Source organism: Pogona vitticeps, chromosome 2, assembly GCF_051106095.1.
Source record: "Pogona vitticeps strain Pit_001003342236 chromosome 2, PviZW2.1, whole genome shotgun sequence".
NCBI classification, from domain to species: domain Eukaryota; kingdom Metazoa; phylum Chordata; class Lepidosauria; order Squamata; family Agamidae; genus Pogona; species Pogona vitticeps.
The window spans coordinates 88103103-88123660 of record NC_135784.1 but is presented as its reverse complement, the minus strand read 5'-3'; the positions used below and the strand labels follow the sequence as shown (position 1 = coordinate 88123660).

The 20558-nt window shown below is 40.0% G+C and overlaps 1 long non-coding RNA gene across 1 annotated transcript; it reads left to right on the top strand.

Moving 5' to 3' along the window:
• Nucleotides 1-472: 472 nt before the first annotated feature.
• On the top strand, nt 473-17685 carry LOC140704126 (uncharacterized). Its single transcript, XR_012083249.2, has 3 exons — nt 473-4659; nt 6868-6954; nt 14488-17685. It is a non-coding gene; the product is annotated as an uncharacterized LOC140704126 (long non-coding RNA).
• Nucleotides 17686-20558: the final 2873 nt, after the last annotated feature.

Sequence of the window (20558 nt, the reverse complement as noted above, 5' to 3'; positions counted from 1 at the left end):
AACTGGGAATTGACTGGGACTGTGCTTCTGAGTGGTTTAAACCAGTATGGACAACTGTCTTTCTGCTGAATGTTGTATTTCCACTCTCAGCTTAATTTATTTATTTATTTATTTATTGGACTTATATACCGCCCCATAGCGCTACAAGCACTCTCCGGGCGGTTTACAATTTTAATTATAAAGGCTACACATTGCCCCCCCCCCAGCAAGCTGGGTACTCATTTTACCGACCTCGGAAGGATGGAAGGCTGAGTCAACCTTGAGCCGGCTACCTGGGATTTGAACCCCAGGTCGTGAGCACAGTTTTAGCTTCAGTACAGCGTTTTAACCACTGCGCCACGAGGCTCTTAAGCTCTAGAGCATGAGCTGGGAGTGGAAATACAATCTTCAGCATTAAGTAATTAAGTAAATTAATATTATTTTATCACAACGTCCACATTCTGTTGCCTAAGATGTTAGCCTCTTGGTACCTAATGAGAGAGTCAGTCTGGATATATTCTCTAAAGAATGTAGTTCAGGTCTGGGGGAAAACAGGGGTGGGAAAGAAGTTGAAAGTGAGCGTGAAAAAGGAAAATGTGCACTTAATCCCAAGGGTCTCTGTGGGATTGGGGGTGGGCAGCCAAAGGAGTTTAGTGGTGTGTTAACATTATTTGCACACACAGCATCCAGAGCTATAACACACCTGTGCATTTCTTTCCATGTCTGTGCACATATGCCTTTATTCTGAGCATTACAGTCAATGACATTTAGGAGCCCACAAACAGTAGAAGGAAAATCCTCAATGGTCTGGAATTTGACAGTATTGCATAGGACACATCATGAGCATACCCTGAGGAGACAAAACCCACTAGGAAAGATAGCAATGTTGGCAAAAGCTGGACGCAGCATGAAAAGAGGAAGATCAAATATGAGATGGATAGACTCAGTAACAGAACCACAGCCTTGAATTTGCCAGACCTGAGCAGGGCTGGTAATGACAGACTTTTGGAAGGTTACGAATTCATATAGATGGCATAAAGATGGACATGATAAAGGACAAAAATGGGAGGCAGAAGCAGAAGACATCAAGAAGAGGTGGCAATAATACAAAGAGGAATTATACGAGAAAGATCTGAATGTCCCGGACAACCCAGACAGTGTGGTTACTGACCTTGAGCCAGACATCCTGGAGCGCGAAGGCAAGTGGGCCTTAGAAAGCATGGCTAACAACAAGGCCAGTGGAGGTGATGGCATTCCAGTTGAACTATTTAAAATCTTAAAGATGGCACTGTTAAGGGGTTACACTAAATATGCCAGCAACTTTGGAAAACTCAATAGTGGCCAGAGGACTGGAAAAGATCAGTCTACATCCCAATCCCAAAGAAGGGCAGTGCCAAAGAATGCTTCAACTACTGTACAATTGCACTCATTTCACACACTAGCAAGGTTATGCTCCAAATCCTACAAGGTAGGCTTTAGCAGTATATGGACCAAGAACTCCCAGAAGTGAAGGCAAGATTTCGGAGGGGCAGAGGAACTAGAGACCAAATTGCTAATATGAGCTGGATTATGGAGAAAGCCAGAGAATTCCAGAAAAACATCTACTTCTGCAGATGATACATATGATACGGCAGAAGGTGAGGAGGAATTAAAGAACCTCTTAATGAGGGTGAAAGAAGAAAGCTGGACAAGTGTGAAGGCAAGCGGAGAAGGGGACGATAGAGGATGAGATGGTTGGACAGTGTCATAAAAGCTACCAACATGAATTTGACCAAACTCCGGGAGGCAGTGAAAGACAGGAGGGCCTGGCATTCTCTGGTCCATGGGGTCACAAAGAGTCGGACATGACTAAACAACTAAACAACAACAAGAACAACAACAAACCATTGCAGAGGCATCATTATCCAGGAAGGCTTTCCCTAGAACAATGGAGAGAGCCCAAATCTGACAGCTAGGCTTTCAATACTCATGGTCCCAAAGATCATTCTAAGTGTCTTGCTAATTAACTAACTAAACTTCTGCCTGTCTGCATATATGAAAAGAAAATAATAAATTGTGGGTTATGTGGAGTAAGAGGAAGAACATCCTTCATCCCTCCTGTAGATACTCAAGCTCAGTTCGGTGAGCTGGAGTCTGAATCAGTTTCAGTGCACTAGAGGTGTGCAGGTGGTGCCCTCCTAAATGGTGTTGGATTGTAACCCTATGACTGGCTGTCCTGACTAGGACGCATGGGAAATGCCATCCAACAGCGTCTGGACAGTCACCGAGAGGAAAGAGAGGAGCAAAGGGGGAAGGACAAAGGCCTCGTGCAGAAGAGAAAGGTTTGGGCAAATTTCCTCCCAAGGGAACGCCATTGCATGGCTGATTGAAATAATCACAGGAAAACAGCTTCTGCATTCATTCATCTGTAATTGTTAAGTGTGCAGTAGCTGTGGCTTGGTTTATACAACACAAGGAGGTGGGGCAAGGAATGTAACAGCTTCATCTGTATCAGGGCAGACTTGTATCTGACTGAAGAAAGAAGAAACCAGTTCTGTCAGTCAGTCCATAGGCAGAATGGAGAGTGATCTGGGCTGTGGGCTTGTAAAGAACCTTTAAATTACTCTAGTACAGAAAAGGAAGCTCTCCTCAGCCTGAATCTCACTACAGTCCCCACCATCCCCAGCCAGGGGGCTGGATGGGAATGAGTGGAATGGAGCATTTCAAAGGCATTTTGCTTCTTGATAGGAAAAAGCAAGAGTAACCCCCTTCCCTCTGGAAGTCAAGTTGCAAAGCTGGGCAAGTTGTCATTCAAGCACTTCTCCCCTCCCTGACAGTCAGAATATGATAAGAACAATGTAAAATAATAGTACAGTAGTTTGTTGCCCATTCAGGAACCAAAACTCCACTGCGTTCCCTTAATCTAGGGAAAGCCTGTGCCAGTAGGCTTTTGCCAACAGCATTGGTTTAGTGTCTCTGTGTTCTACTCATTCTATGAGCACAGGGTTCTGTTTTGCTTGGGGAAAACAGGGGGACCGGAGAGCCTCTCTCTGAAAGAACCCGTTGCCTGAAAGTCAAGGTGATGGTTCCATGGATTGCTTTCCTGGTGGCTGAGAGGACCCCAGCGGAATACTCCCTTTGCATATCCTGCTTTGGGCATTCCCTGCTTTCCCAAAGAGGAGTGAATAGGGCCAACCAGCACTTCAAAAGTTTCCTCTTTTGTTGTTTTTAAAGCAACTCATAATTGTGGTCTGAACCAAGCCTTCCCCCCAGTACCCATGATGTTGCTATTGCTGTAGACACACAAACCATATTACTCTTTGCTTTCTTTTTTGTTGGGGAGGGAAGAACTGAATAAATATTTACAAATCTATTAAACCTTTTTAAAAAAGCTTTTTAAAATGACGAGGAAAAGTAACAAGTAAATGACATTTGTTGCATGAACAACACATGCAGTGTTTCCAGGCATTACATTATTTTGCAAAAAGAACATGGTTAAACTTTCATTGCAGCCAAAAGCAACATGTTAAGATAACTTACAGTGCTTTACTTCCAAACTCTAGGACTTATGATGGACAGCTAGGAAGCCCCATACAGTTCACCTTTGTGCTGAAAGATTCTCTCCCATCCATGCTCAAGGCAGTGGTCTGCCTCACATCAACTGCAGCGCAGGCAAGGTTAATGTCTTACACCAAAGCTTTTCAAATGGTTTTTTTTCTTCATTTAGTGAGAAGAAAAGGGACATTATGTCCTCACTTTGCTTTGCCAAGAGTTGACATGACACATACTTCCCGGGAAATGGGACAAGACAGCCCCATTGTACACAGTGATCTGTTTTCCTACTGTCCCATGGATCCAGCAAGATGGTTCTACTTCCCTTTGGGGCCAAAATGAGCATTCTTGGTTATCTGGCTTCGGAGCCAAAGGTCAGGGAGTTCGATTCCCTACTTGTGCCTTCCTGACAGGGGCTGGACTTGATGGTCTACAGGGTCCCTTCTAGCTCTGCAGTTTTGAGAGACAATGATGATTGTTGTTGTTGAAAACAAAATACTATATAGTATAATCATATGCACCTGATGAGTTCTGGAAATGAATTTCTTTCAGTCAACAAAATCATACTCACCTGTGATTTTGGGCATTCAGGTAGCCCTCGCCTCCTCCTGATAGGCTGGGCAGTAGGGGTCTTTTTACTGCTCACCCTTTGCTGTCCTTTGTTGCTTGCTTCACTGCATTCACCTGTAGTTCCAGACTGACTACCCACATTGTCTGCTGTCTCCTGTCCTCATCACTTTGGGAGTTTCCAATATGTAGATCAATCTATCTCTGATCCATATCACATTCATATGTTTTAACCCACAATTCCAGTTAAGAAAGAAAGAAAGATGTGGGGAAGCAAACATATATGGCACTTGAGTATTTGACAGAATGGATAATCAGTTATGGGGTAAATTCATTTCAAAGCAAAGAATTCAGTTGCCCCAAATGCTTTTGATCGTGCCTGTTATTGGTAGAAAATTATCTACTAAATTCATTAGTTGAAGGAAAGGAATGGAAAGGAAAAGAAAAGAAAGAAGGAGAAGAGTAAATTTTAATTTTTTTTCTCCAATAGGGTTTGTTCATAGAAAAGAAGAAGCTGGAAACAGGCATTCATAGGTTGTCATCCTATACACAACTATCTGGAAATAAAAGGGTAAAGTAAAGGTAAAGGTTCCCCTTGACATTTAATCCAGTCATGTCCTACTCTAGGAGGCGGTGCTCATCCCCATTTCCAAGCCATAGAGCGAGCATTTGTCTGTAGACAGTTTCCATGGTCACGTGGCCAGCGTGACTATACACGGAACACTGTTACCCTACCTATTTATCTACTTGCATTTTTTATGCTTTCAAACTGCTAGCTTGGCAGGAGATGGGACAAGTGACAGGAACTCACTCCGTCATGTGGATTTGGTCTTATGACTGCTGTTCTTCTGTCCTTGCAGCACAGAGGCTTTTGCAGTTTAACCCGCAGTGCCACCATGTCCCTATACACAATTATTTGGAAATAAATTCTTACTACTGTTGACTAAATCTGTATCAGGGTCCACTCTCAGTATATTTTTAGTATACTTTTCTGTTGCCAATTGAGACATGCTAAAATGTCAAGTAGGGATTTTCCATCTCCCATCAGTTGTGTGACTCAGTGTGCAATACAAAATATCTGTGCTGACTTCTTAACTTCCAAGGAATATGGTGCAAAAAGTTACACCAGATGAAATATATAGCATGATTCTGGCCCTTGCTTCAGCACTTCAAAGATTAAAGCTTAATTGTTAACTATTAGCCAACAGAAGTTTTACTTATATTTCCAAAATATTTTTTGTTACCAACATCTTGAACACTCACTACCCATGTTAATAATTCTGTTGGCACCCTCTGTATCCCATTTTGCTTAGTCATCACCCCACAACCTTGTACGACATATATGTAAACCTGTGGTCTCAACATGGTGCTCCATGTATCTGATGAAGTAGGTCCTAATTCACAAAAGCTCACACAGAAAGAAATCTGTTATTTCTGCTGGTGCCACAAGCCATTTATTTAATCTTTATTTATTCTGGTTGTGGTTTTACTTATTTAAATCAGAGGAGGAAGACAATGCTACACTGTTGTTTAAAGGAACTGGCAAGTGTTTGTTCATATGTGGAACATGAATGTATACATATATCACATTCTGAATATATATTTCATTTACCTTGACCTTTAAGGTTAGTGTTGTAGATGGTTCCTCTTTTCTTTCATTAGAAAAGAGGCAAATAGGTGTCATGCTCAGGTCATTCAAGTTAGACATTTTCCTGTTTGTAAGATGAAAGGATATTATAATCATGTTAGTGTTCAGAACAGTGGCCAGTATTCTGTCCAGCCTCTGCTTAGCAGAAAGTACCCCCAGCCCAACAAGGCAGGTGAGTCCTACTTGTGTCAGTGTTGATGTTGCACAGTGATCTCCCTGGAGAAATCCACACTCTCCATTTCCACAGCAGCAGTGTTAGTGGGAGCAGCACAATATCATATTATTAGGCGAGTGGGACGTTTCACTCAGTAGATCCTCAACAGGATACAGGCCCGTAATTTTTAAAAATTAATACTTTTAAAAATAATTTCCAGAGTAAAACGTGTTGTAATTGTCTGGCTGAAAATGTCCTGCTCCTCTCCATTTTAATTCACTAAAATGCAAGTTTTAAATGTTCCATTACTTACTTTATAGGATTCAGTTTACTTCAATTTATATTACTCATGTTTCATTTTCCAGTTGCATGGGCCATGCAGCACTGGACATTCCTTTCAACCCTGCGCACATCAGCCACTAGACATCCTTTCAGCTTTAATTTAGTTGCTTCATTAGCAACAGTGCTATGCATAATTGTCCTTTGCACTGTAGTTGTATTAACAAATGATTATAATCGGAACCCAGGCTAGGTAAAGGTAAAGGTTCCCCTTGACAATTTTTGTCCAGTCGTGTCCGACTCTAGGGGGCGGCGCTCATCCCGCTCTTCAAGCCATAGAGCCAGCGTTTGTCCGAAGACAATCTTTCCGTGGTCACATGGCCAGTGTGATTTAGACACGGAACACTGTTACCTTCCCACCGAGGTGGTCCCTATTTATCTACTTGCATTTGCATGCTTTCGAACCGCTAGGTTGGCGGGAGCTGGGACAGGCGACGGGTGCTCATTCCGTCGCGTGGATTCGAACTTACGACTGCCGGATCTTCTGACCCTGCAGCACAGGCTTCTGCGGTTTAGCCCACAGCGCCACCACGTCCCCTTGGAACCCAGGCTATAAGATGTTAAATAAGCACAGATGGATCTTATAAATAATAATTGTAAAAAGAAAAATTTTAAAAAATCACAATTGTCCTTTGCTCTTCCCCAGTAGCAGATTGAGTACCTTCTGACCTGGGAGTCCAATCTTCCAGCACTATCACTTGTTTCATTGGGATTGTCTCATCATAAGGTTTTCAAGGTAAGAAATATTCAACTATGGTTGACCATTGCTGCCTTCTGTGGAGTACCAACAAAAGCTAGCTTGGCTGTCACTGTCATTATCTGGAAAAAATACTGTGCTAATGTTATCCCCTGCTACTGATGCTGCCCAGTCGCTGTACTCCAAGAGTCTGTATGTCTCCATCACTATTGAAACTATCCATTCCCTTCTGCTGATGGGACTGTCACTCCTGAAGAGAGCAGATGCATATTAGTCTGGTGTCTTAAGTTCTGATCATTTCAGTTAGGGTGATCAGACTCAGAGTGGAGTCTAGTCTACTGGCAGCATTACTCTTGGCTTCTCTGGCACTCAGATGCCTCATATCATTAAGGTATACATCCAACATTTTAAATCGGACAATTACAAAGTGCGTTGCTCCTGAAATGACAACATCAAAAGAATCTGAGAGGCAAAATGTAGCACAAGCAGTAAGATATGATAATGCAAGCTATGACCAAATAATATTAATCAGAATTTTTGCAAAATCAACATAACAATCACTGAAGTCTATGCTCCAATTAAGATGCAGAAGAAGAAAGTTGAAAGTTTTTATGCAAGTGTCCAGGAGGAAAATGATCATACACCACAAAAAAAATGTGCAGATTATCATAGGTAGCTGGAATGCAAAACTAGGAAATAAAGCAGAACCACATGTTGTTAGAGAATTTGGTTTGCCAAAAACAAAGAACAAGAATGATTTGTAGAACTCTGTGTAGCCAACAATCTGTTTATTGCAAACATGTGCTTCAAGCAACCAAACAGACAGCTGTATACAGGGACATCTCAAGAGGGTCACTATGGAAATCAACTAGACTGTGTAATTCGAAGGAGAAGATGGAGAAACTGTATTCTTTCTGCCAAAACAGTATCAGGAACAGATTGCGGTACCGATCATGAACAGTTAATATTCAAAATTAGAGGAAAGCTGCAAAAGAACACTAAAAGAATCCTAGTGCCAAAATAATAATTTAAACAACGTTCCTGATGAATTTAAAGTCCACATAAAGAACAGGGTTGCACTATTAAACTCAATTGATTATGAACCAGAATAAATGTGGCCTGAATCTAGATATATTTTAGGGAAGAATACAGAATGACAATTCCTGTAGCAAACAAGAAAGAAAAACCTAGATGGATGACAAAATAAATACTTAAAATTGCAAAAGAAAAGGTGTCAGAAATAGGGTTAGAATCCTGAATGTAGCTAGGAAAACATTGAGGGATGATGAAGGAAACACTTAAAATTGTTAATGAGAGATGAGAAGCAAAAGTAAAAGGTGACAGAAGTAGGGTCAGAATCATGAATGCAACTTTTAAACAAATGTCACATTGAGACAAACAGAACTATTATAATGATCAGTGCAAAGATATAGAAGAGAACAACAAAAGAGGAAAAAGAAGAAATCTATTCCGGGAGATCCAAGAAATCAAAGGCAAATTTAAGCCTAGAACAGGAATGTTGAAAGGGAATCACACTGACCAGGAGAAAATCAAGATGAGATGGAAAGTATGATGACGACTTATACAGAATTAGTAAAAGGATGACAGACTCCTTTGAAGAGGAATCCTATAATGAAGAACCTATTATTCTAGAAAGTGAAGTGAAAACTGCTTGGAAACTACTGTGATGAAATAAATCACCATAGATGGGATACAATAGAACTATTTTATGCCACAGAGACTGAATCTGTCAAAATCGTAAACAGGAAAAAAAATTGGGAAGCATATGTTGGGGGCAACAGCAGCAGCGGTGGTGGTGGTGATCTCCTTAGCCCTCAAAGATGCCTCTGATGTTGCCACTGTCATTACAACTATCATTGTCACTGTTACTGCCACTGCTCTCTCCAGCCACCACCATCCAGCCACCCACCAAAAAGCCAAAACAGCAATGCATCTATCAAGAATGGTACACACAATAGCACCAATGTATCTCATGTATCTAGAAAAGTGCTGCATCAATAGAAAAATATTAAAAATGTAAAATGGTAGATGAAAATAGAGGAGAGGATTCTCTGTCAGCGTTATCCAGAGGATTTGCTTTCCAGGACTGTGAAGCTAGGGGATAAGTAGCCCAAGGGCCATGTTGCTATCCCCTCATTCCATTTAAGTGAAAACATATGTTGATGCATAATTTGATTTGAACCAAACAACAACAAAAGTGGTCCAAATAAGCTATATGCCCACCAGGACATGCACTCAATCTGACAAAGTCCTCACAAGAATATGCCTGCAAATATGAAAAGCAAAACTGTGGCCTACAGGCAAGAAATGATCAGTATACTTTCTAGTTTCCAGCAAAGGAGATGTCAAAGAGTACAACTATAAGACCATTGCATTAATTTCCCATGCAAGCAAAATGATGTTCAAGGTTTTGCAACAAAACTTTTACTATACAGTGGGGTCTCTACTTAAGAACTTAATCCGTATTGGAAGGTGGTTCTCAAGTTGAAAAATTCTTATGTTGAATCTGCATTTCCCATAGGAATGCATTGAAAACCATTTAATCCGTATCTGCTCTTTTCCGTCCATAGAAACTACAGTGGAACCTCTACTTAAGAACTTAATCCATTTTGGAATGGTGTTCTTAAGTTAAAACGTTCTTAAGTTGAAGCAAAATTTCCCATAGGAATGGACTGAAAACCAATTAATCTGTTCTGGCTGTTTTTTTGTTATGTAGAGGTGTGTTCGTACATTGAAGCATTAGTTCCCATAGGAACTAATGCAAAGCTGGTTAATACGTACTCTACCACTAGGGGGAGAATTTTTTTTTTAACCTAAGATGACCTAAGGTTAAAAAAAGAGCAGGAAAGGTTTTTTTTCCTGTTCTTATCTTGGATTTCTGTTCTCAAGTAGAAGCAAAATTTAACAAATGGAGCTGTTCTTAAGTTGGATTGTTCTTAAGTAGAGACGTTCTTAAGTAGATACCCCACTGTATATGGAACAAAAATGCCTGATATATAAGACCTAATTAGGAAACAAAGAAACACTAGAGATCATATTGCAAATATACGTTGACTACTGGAGCATTTCAAATAATTTCTGAAGCAAACCATTCTCTGATTTATAAACTACAACAAAGCTTTTGACTGTGTGGATCATGATAATTTATGTATCATTCTAAAATAAATAGGTGTGCCTCAACATTTGATTGTTTTGAAGCATAATCTATAGTCTGGATTAGATTTAGATTACTGAGGAGTAAAAAAATCTGTGAAAGAAAACCAATAATCGAAAATGTGCAGACACAAAATTACTGGAAATAAACGGCAATGACTTGAAATGACTCATGATAAAGGTGAAAGAAACTTGTCAAAATCAGGACTATAGCTGAACATTTAGAAGACAAAAATCATGTCTACACAAGAATTATATAACTTTGATGTTGAGAGTGAAGAAATTGAAATAGTGCAAGATTTTGTTTGCCTTGGCTAAGTCATAAATCCAAATGACGATGCAGTGAAGAGATCACATGAAGGCTAAGACTCAGAAATGTAGCAATGAATGAACAAGAAAATGTGCAATGATGTGTCACTGGAAACCAAGCTGATGATCCTCTAAATGATAAGATTCTTGACTAATGTATATGGATGTAAAAAATTAACAATGGAGAAACTTGACAGGAAAAGAAATATTGATTTGAAGTGTGACATTGGATATCATGGATCGCCAGAAAGGCAAATAAAGGAGTTCCTGATCAAATTAAGCCTGAACTCTCCCCAGAAGCTGAGAAGGCAAAACCGACTGGAAAAGACAATAGTGCTTGAAAAAGCTGAATGCTACAGGAAACGAGGAAGGCCAGACAAGAGATGGATTGACACAAGAAAGGAAGCCATGGCCTTGAGGTTGCAAGAGCTGCACAGGACTGTTGAAAATAGGACTTTTTGAAGATCACCAGTTCAAAGTGCTGCTGTAAGTCAGTGAGGACTTGACAGAGCATAATAACAAATTGGCCAGTCCAGTACAAATTTCTGTTGATGGAGCAGAAGATGGCTTCCGGGTGAATATTGGATGAAGAGTAAGAAGAATAATCTTAGCCATATCTCTATTTTTCAGGATTGGTCTGAGGACACACGCTGGTATGGTGGTGCTGTGAAAGGCTGTATTGGGTCAGTGCTTGAATGGAAGATACTTAGAAACCTAACATAGAGCGTGTGAACATTACTTTTTTTTACCTCAACTCCCAGAATCCCCCACCTAGCATACTGGAGAATTCTGGGAGTTGTGATCCAGAAACTTAACTGTCTTGATTTTCATGGAATGAAGGCAGACTATAAGTTAAATTTTAAGACTCCTTTTTGGCTCTCTTGTATTTCTGATCAGCATAACTATGAGCGTGAAATGTAAACAGGCTCTTGTCCCAACTTTTCATTTTAAGAAAAGCATCTAAAGCATCTTTAGATTAAGACAATCTAGTTTAATATAATCTTTAGATTAAAAAAAATTAAGATAACCAAGAACAGTTTTTAAAACAATGACAAACAGAATTTAAAAAAATTTAAAAATCAGAATTGCGGATTTTGAAACACCCACAACGCACAGCCAGAAATGTTCAGGTCCCAATCCCATTCAAAGCCTGACAGAATTAAATATTCCTCAACTTTTGGAAATTTTCAGTATTAGTCTGCTCCAGCATAACAAAAATTGAAAGTTGTAGCAGTTTAAAGATGGTCAGATTCATTTCTGTGTGGGCTTCTGTGGATTACAAGACATTTCCTCAGATTTCTTCTGCTTGCCTACCTTCGTGGGTCATCAGTAGAAGTTCACACCAAAATAAATCTCTTAGTAACCAAGGTGCCACAACTCCAATTATTGAAAGGGATGGAGTCAAGTTAACTTTCCATGTTTTCCATAGTTCTTATCATGGTTAGATTCTTAAACCTAACAGTCTAAGAAGAGCCACACTGGATCAGATGAAATGCCTAATGAGGTTAGCATCCTGTTTCCCACTGTGGCCAACCAGATTGCCCCTCCTAAAGCAGATCATCAATGGAGTAGCCCTCTCCTGCTGGCTGATATTCTTGTCTCTGATCCTGGAAGAAGAATATAGTCTTGATGGCTAGTAGCTACTGACAGCCCTGTCCTTCATGAATGTGTATACTCCACTTGTTGGCCCTTATCATCCCCACACAGGAGTATTTTCTTTTCTTTTCTGGTCTTTGGTTAGCTTGCCTGGAGGAAAGCAGTGCTGGTTGCTGACTGTAGATAAGTTTGAAGCCATTGGTCTACTTCCATTGATCAGTGAATAATGTTGCTAAGATCCATGTCATCTCTGTGGTTTAGTCTTATTACTTTGACTTAAAACATTGGGCAACTGTGTAAAGCGCTATGCATAAAGCACAACGATCTGAGTAATTTGTTCCTTAGCACTGTCTCCCCACCCCCACCTCTTTTTAAGTCTGCTATCGTTCCCTTTCTCTCAGGCAGCAAAATGTGTTTGGCCAATTCTGGCTGCAGTGTCAGGGCTGGCATAATAGACTAGGGACTTTCTTCAGTTTCAGAAAAATACATGAGAAGAATGAGAAGCTATACAGTACATGTGGTGGTGGTTTCTCAGCCTTCCCTCGGTCTACTCCTGAGCTATCCAACAAGTTGCCCTACCACTACTACCACTACCACCACAACTGTCTCTCCCAAAGTGAATTTGTGAGTGCCTCCAACAAAAAGTTGAGAGCCACTGTAGTTTCTATGCCTGTTGTAAGGGGGTTAGTGAGTTAAAACCATGCCTCAGAGGTCAGACCCCTCTCTGCGCTCTCAGAGGAAGGGACCTATAGTTCCTGAGACAGGACACTCCTCTTGGAGATGTAGGACTGAAGCCTAAAATGTCCAACTTTTTAATGAGTAAGAAGTCACGTCAAACCAAGAGCTCCAAACCTAGACAACACAGGAGACCCACCACATTTTCCCCAAGATTTAACATCAATCTCTTGTTTCTTACAACAGCCATCTGTCCCTTATCCATCTCGGGTCCATCTTTATCATCCTAAAATGTAGGAAAGGGTGAATTAAAAGTGAGTAAACAACCGTGAAACATCTCTGATTTGTATCAGACTAAGGAATGAAACATCAGTAGGTGACCTTGTTGTTATATGCAGTGTAATCATGAACATTTTTAAAAGCTGGATTAGCTTTGCTGAAAATAGTTGGCAATCTTAAAAGAAGGGCGGGAAATAGGGCTAATGGGGCTATTTCCCTAGACTTTTCAAGAGGGTAGGGTGAGGAATCCAGGAATTTTAATTTGATAAAAGTTTGATTAATTTTTAAATTGATGTGATACTCCCCCCTGCAATAACATATGAGGTAAGAGACACCTTGAAAATAGATTTTTGTTTAGGTTCTGGTAGACAGGCTATGATTCTAGTATTATTTTCATGTTTGTTGGTTTGTTGGTTTGTATGTTTTATATAAATAAATAATTTATATTCCATTGTTCCTCTCTCAGTGTATACAGTGCAATTTAGGTCAGGGTCATTTACTTGAGTTTAACAACTTTTCAATTAGATGGGGCTTAAATTTTTTTTTTACCAGACATTTATAGGACTAAAGTGTATGGATGAAAAAGAGAGAGAGAGAGAGAATCATACTGTATAATGTTAGCAGCAGCCTTTGTATGTCCCATTTCTTCAAAATGCTCCCCCCCCCGAAATATATATCTAACATGATTTTAATACCCCATAAAGGAAGGCAATGTAGTCATTAAAATCCTTCATGCCCTAGGCTTAACAGTTTAAGAACTAAAACTAATACACAAATAAACGTTCCTGGGTAGCATGAATCAACTAGAACTCTATCATGTTACTCTCAACCATGGAGTATTTCACACACCAGAACATATTGTGTGTGGTAAACCAACAGTTCTTTAGATACAGAGATGCATAATACCTCTTTAAGAGGCTAGGATTGTACCTAGCATAGGTAGCTCAAGAGAGTGGTCTATTGTGTCTATGGTTCAGTGGTTCACTGCTTTAAATAATTGAGATTCTTCCAGTTGGTCAGACTGAATGTGTTTAACATTGTTTCTAATTAGAGTTCTCTAATTAGACATCTTCTGACCACAAAATGACCTGCTTTGGAATGTATCCGCGTGGAAAAAAAATAAGAGTATGCATTTTAAAATAAATGTTGCCTCACTGTTTTGTTTATTTCCCAGATTCTGGGTAAACGTGTCTTTTTCCTGAAAATATATCTTCTAAACATCATCCTTGTAAATGCTCAAGATTTTCTAAATTGATAAGCAGAGGTGAGCACGTATTTCCCATTTATGTGGAACTACATTGACATCTAGTGTCTGCTTGTGCAAATAACTGATTTGCACTTCCAATTCCTTTCTTATTCAAAGAGCTGTACAAGTCAGTCATAAACAAAATCAAGCTGCTGGGAGCTAACTTTTAAGGCATGCTTTAAAGTTCATTTGTTGTTTTTTAACTGGAATCTAGATTCTCAGATTCAGCCAGGGGCAAATCACTGTGAAATTTTTATTTGGTTTGTTTTAAATTGTTTATTGCTGTTTTCTAGAGATGGAATTCAAGGTGCTGAACAACCAAAATCAGCTATATTTCAAGCAAACCACCACAAAGAAGCTGACTCCATTCTTCATCAGTCAACCACTTTTCACCCGAACATAATTTGGGTTATTAACATGGCTGTTTTTCAACAAGTATAAATAATAATGAGTACAAGACAGCATCCTATAGACAATCTTGACCGATGCCATTGGTGCTGTCAGGATGCATGCTTTTTTCCTATATCAGGCAATTTCCTGGCATTTTGAATCATGGATACTGAAGCACAATAACCCTTAATCATAAACCAGAAGTTTTTAAATAATTCAAATTCCTGGCTTTTTAAAATGAAGGTTTATGTGTACATAGACTACATACAAATTCAAACAGAAACTTTTCCCATGTAGAATTACCCAGTGCAAGAAAATTCCAGAAGATGACTACAGAAGATGATTTGTACTATGGCTGCTGGGGAAGGAGAGAAACAAGAACAGCTGGGATGTGGCTGTGGTCTCTCTGTGCCAAAATATTTTTGAGGACAGTTTTTGGACTTCATGATATAGTGAAGCAAAGGTGTGAGCATGTGTAACAGGTACAATGGAGAAACCTACTCTACACACCCTTTAACCCGCCCCCCCCAGGTAAACTAAGGTTGCCATGCTCACTCCATGCAGACTAGAAACCTGTCTTCGAATGTCCAAATCCTTTCCTTGGGGTAGACAACCTGAGGAAGAAAAGCTATATCAGACCAAAGGCACCATGAACATGTTGTGTGCATGTTTTCCAAAAGAGACTTCCCTCACTCTTTTGAAATAAAAAGAGAGAGAACTAGAAGTTAGCAAAGACTGGCACTGGAAACCAAGGTCAACACCATCCATTCTACATGAGAAAAAGACAATTAAAACAGACAGGGGCAAAAATCAACTTATTTGAAATGTGATGTTGAAGGAGATCCTTACAGATACCACAGGCAACCAGAAAGGCAGGTATGCGAAAGCTCAATCAAGCCCAGCCTGAACTTTCTCTAAAGCAAAAATAATTAAACTGAGGCTATCCTATCATGTATGTATAATCAAAATACAGAACTGACCAAAAAGACAATATTGCTAGGAAAAGTGGGTGTCGAGGTGAGCAATAAGAAGAGACGAAGACCTAACATGAAACAGATTGTCTCAATAAAGGAAGGCACAACTGTTAGTTTGCTAGACCTGAGCAGAACTTGCTGGAAAAGACAATTTTGCAAGGAAGAAAGAACAACCTAACACAAGATGTTATTGGTTTGAAAGATCTGAGCAGTACTATTAATAACATGACAGTTTGGAGGTCATTAACACATATAGCCATCACACATCAGAAGTGACTTGATGGCACATAATATCCATGGACTTTTTTTCAACAATTAATAGTGACAAAATGGGTGGAATGGTTGAAACAATGACAGGATACAGGCACAAAAGCTGTGTTAACATTGAGTAAGACTATTCCCCAGCCACATTAGTAAAACATCAGTAATTTCATAGCTTAAATGAGTTATTAAAAATCAGGTGGGATCAACTGTCAACAGTCTTTTGAACTCATATGAGCTGTTTAAATCTGGATATGTTATGGACCGCTTGTTTCTGTGGGGCGGGGGGGGCAGACAGTTTTACTTTAAAAAAAAATCATAACTTGAAAAACTTCCCCAAATTTAGCACAGCACAAGATCAGGTTGCCTGCTACATCAGTGCCAAATTTGGTGCTGATCCACAGTTCAGTTTCAAAGTTATCATATTTTTTCCTTTGGGTTTTCCCCATTTTTAGAAGTGCCTTGTAGAATATTGATTTGCTCTGCTGCACAATACTGTGCAGCTATAATGTAAGCTTTTGTGGATCAAGTCCACTTGTTCAGTTCTGATTTGGGACTGAGGAAATGGACTTGATCCACAAAATCTCACGTTATAATATCACAGCCTTTAAGGTGCCACATTGGTTTTGTCATTTTTTAAATGTTTTGTTTTGTTTCTTGTCAGATAGAAAAAGAAAGTTTACAATAGAAGTGAATTTGAATGTGGAGAGAGCCCTAGTAAGGCTTCTATCCATTTCTTCAACAATGAGGGGTTGTTTTCCTTCCCTGTACTGAGGAAGAGAGAAAAAAAGCAAGGATTTGGACAGATAAAAAATTCTTTGTCATGTTCTGTGTACAAAGGTTAGGAGCAGAACCTCCATTTTACACTCCTTCTAAAAGATAAGTCAGGAAAAAAGTGTCAGTGAAAGTATGAATCAAATGGTCTGGAGAATGCTCTTGACCTCGCAGAGTTTAATGGGGACATTTATTTGTTTCCTTTTTACTCCAAAGAACATCTCACATGCTTACGCTGCTATTGTCATTGTTCCCCATGGGCTCTTAAAAATGTCTCCACAAAGAACCATTACATCATCAGAGCCCCGAGTCATATTACTGCAGGCGACGACTCCCTTGATGTTGCTCTCTGAAGAGTGTAGATGTGCAGTCTTAAAATGCAAAAAAAGTTATATGCAAAAACCTCTGTTCAAAACACTGTGACAAAATTTGAAAGATTGATTTTGCATTGCCTCATTATCGACCGGGTCTTGCAGCCTTCCTGAACTTGCTCCCCCACTAGCATGTCAGACGACAACCCAGTCAATGGCATCTGTCATCCAATACATCTGGAGGGACTGAGGTTGAAGAAAGCTGAGGTAGAAAATGGCTCATTTTGAGAACATCTGATTTTTGTACATGCTTCATTACAAGCTGTTGGGGAGCATCCTGTAGTGTTTAAGCAGATGCAGGGGCAGGGGCAGAGATTTGTTCTAATTTGTTTTAGTTCCATAACTTCTAACCTGACAGCTTATATTTAAGCAGGGGCTGCATTTCGAACTGAGTAAGTGCTGGAGCGAGCCTAGCTATGCCCAGTGATCATCTCCTGCAAAATCTGAGAAACAGGCAAAAAAGGTTAATTTCTTTCTGACCAGGCTTGGGTCTCTTCCAGGTGAGTAAAAACATTTGATAAAAGCAGTGGGTTCTGCATTGTTGATCATGGTTGGTTTCCCCCCCACCATCCAGATGGCGCAAAGCTAGATTCCGATTTGTACAAAGCCATTTATTATCGTTCAGCAGAGAAGCTCTCCCTTACTTATTAAACATATTTTGTGCCTGACAAACCCTAAGGCAGCGAGAAAAATGTAGAATAATTTAAAAAAAATAGAGGGGGGGAAAAAGCAGAGAGAAAAAAGGTCGCTGCTGAAGGGGTGAAAAGGGTGCAAGTAAGAAGAAAAGTGATGCCTCTGTAAGATTAAAGAGAGTGTAAACTATGATGTCATCAGACCTTACTTGGTGGCTCTTCTAGTCAGTTTGAAGCTGCTTTTAAAAATCCTTTTAACTCCTAGCACAACTGAGGAGTTGTGCTGTGGTGCTTTCCCAAGCAAAAATAAAAGGAGGAGATTGGGAAGATTAATGGAAATTGAAGAAAAGAAGTGGCACTTTTGCTTTTGCTCTCTCTCTCTCTCTCTCTCTCTCTCTCTCTCTCTCTCTCTCTGGCAGTTCTTTGAGATCATCAGTGGAATGGCCATTTTTAAATAGTCTTCTTCTCACCTCCTGAACCCTAATGATTTTCCTGGATTTTTCTTTTGTTGTTCATTTGTTTCGTCCTAGTACTATCCTGGCTGCCTCCAAAAAAGGAGTGTGTGATAGGTCTTCCAGGGAAACACTTCCCACTCCCTCATCTCCTGCCCACTTTTCTGTTTACTGAAGCTATTGTGGCTGCAGATACCAGTACAACCTGTGGACAAAGCAGAATTGGCGGGGTAAAAATCCAATAAATAAATAAATAAATAGAAGGACAAAACAAAGCAGTAAGCAGGGGGGCAAACTGGCCCTGCCTGGAAGCACCTTTGTCAGCAGTCTCAGACATCTGAGCAGCTTATCCCTGTCTGCTGGGCCTTCTTTCATACATGTAACAGAGGGTTGGGTCACAAGTTTTCTTCATGGACAAGGGACAGGCCTCTTGCCACCAAATGGATGATCTTTGGTGTTTATGTACACGTGTGTGTGTGTGTGTCTGTGTGTGTTTTATTTCAGATTGCATGAGGGATGTGGTTGTATACAGTTTGTATAGAGTTAGGATACAGGGCTGAATTCTGTTCCAGACCACCCATGGAAAACCACTGGAGGTTGGACTGAACCCCAAGCTCTTTTACTGTTCATCCATGGTTGAGCCATAATCTAACACAATGTACGTTTTATGCAGTGCCCCATAAAAGACATTTCTCTTATGTCTGAGGAAGTGGGCTTGTCCACGAAAGCTCACATTAAAATATAGCAGTTAGTCTTTAAGGTGAGACTACATTTTCATCTTCTTTATTTTTGTCATATAAGAGGGACACTTTTTTGCTTTGCCATCTATTCCCTGCCTTACTTGGTAGTATACAAATGCTTTGTATGTGAGTAATATATATAGTGCAAACACCTTTGCAGCTAAGTTTTAGGTTTATTTCAATTATTTATTGTTGTTTAATCTTCAAAATACAAACAGTAATACTTTTTTATTATGTATGACCAAATATATTCCACATAGTGTGGAACTGTTATATAAGTTCTCTCATACAGGTGAACTTACTCTGCATTTTGGTGAGTTAACAAAAACAAAAAAGAGAGGCTTGTACAAAGCATTTAGATATACCCTTGTACAAAGCCTTATTTTTAAAAATTCACTGACTATAAAGGCTTTTTAAAAAGACAAAGCTATTTCAGCTCAACTAGAGGGTATGCAGATGTGGTCCAAAAAGAGAAGCACGTATGACTGCCTTCCCCGCCTTAGTTCCAGCTTGGCTTCTTCCTATTGTTAACTCCCCTTGTTAGGGCTGATCCTACCATTATGTAAGAGGGGCAACCACCTTAGATTTGGATGAAATGAAAAGAAAGGAAATAGTTAGTTTTTAAATTAAATTTGTTTCCCTTCCCCAGAGATGTGAGAAGCCTCTTGTGGAATTTTCTTGGTTACCAGAGTAACTCGATGAGGCTTGGTTGTATGCATTGTGATCTGGAGAGGTAAACAGGGCTGGGAGTAACATTTGTTCTTCTGCCTTAGACAGAAAAATGCCCTGGGTTAGCCTTGTCCTTTATGGCTCAGGATGTGTAATGGCCTCCACATAGGGCTGCAGCTTAGACTTCAACCCAGGCACAGACCGGTCAGTCAGATCATCAACAATGGAGGCCAGAGAAGGGCTAGACTGAGCAACTCCCCACCAAGAGACTAACCCTCCCCCAGCAGGATTCACAAAATACCATATTACCTCAAAGGTCCATAAAAATCCAACAGTCTCCCCTTCTGAAGCCCCATATTCCATTCTCAATGATCTTCTGTACCATAGATTGGAAACGTAGCTTTTTGACTACAACTCACAGAATCCCCCACTGAATAGTGGGAGTTGTCATTCAAAGAAATAACTTTTGCACGATCTGCCCCTGAATACGTGGCTTGCATAGAGAAGGTTCCAAATTCAATTTGCAGGATCTCTATTTTAAATGGCTCCTGGAGACCTCTGTTTGAGAGAGCTGTGGACTATACTGCAGTGGACTATTACGGACAAAACATCTGACTTGATATTATGCAAGTTCAGTAGTTCAGAGAGGTTTGTAATGAAATGAGTGCTGCGGCAGAATTTGAAAGAGGAGGGCAATGGGCAGGCAGTAGGTGTACACAGTCATCAGAGTATCTACTAGTACACTGCTGAATGTAAAGCATTCCATTTAAAAACAAATACCTCGTGCTAATTTGGACTGGCAAATTATTTACACAAAGAATAAACTCACAATTAGGGGAAGCAAAAGACTAAAATTAGAAAATGTCAGAGGCATTTCAGCACATAGCTTTAAAATTCAGAGTAATGAAGTTGTTGGGCGGGGGGGGGAGAAAACCAACCCTCTGAACCCATAATTGAAGTTGGATGGCTTGTTGATTAGCATCCCGTGGGAACTGGATAAAAATTTGAGCACTGCTAAGAATCCCTTTGGGTAACATTGCAGTGAAGAAATCATGACCTCTGCTGCATAATTTCATTCTCATAAATCTCTATCTGTAGCAA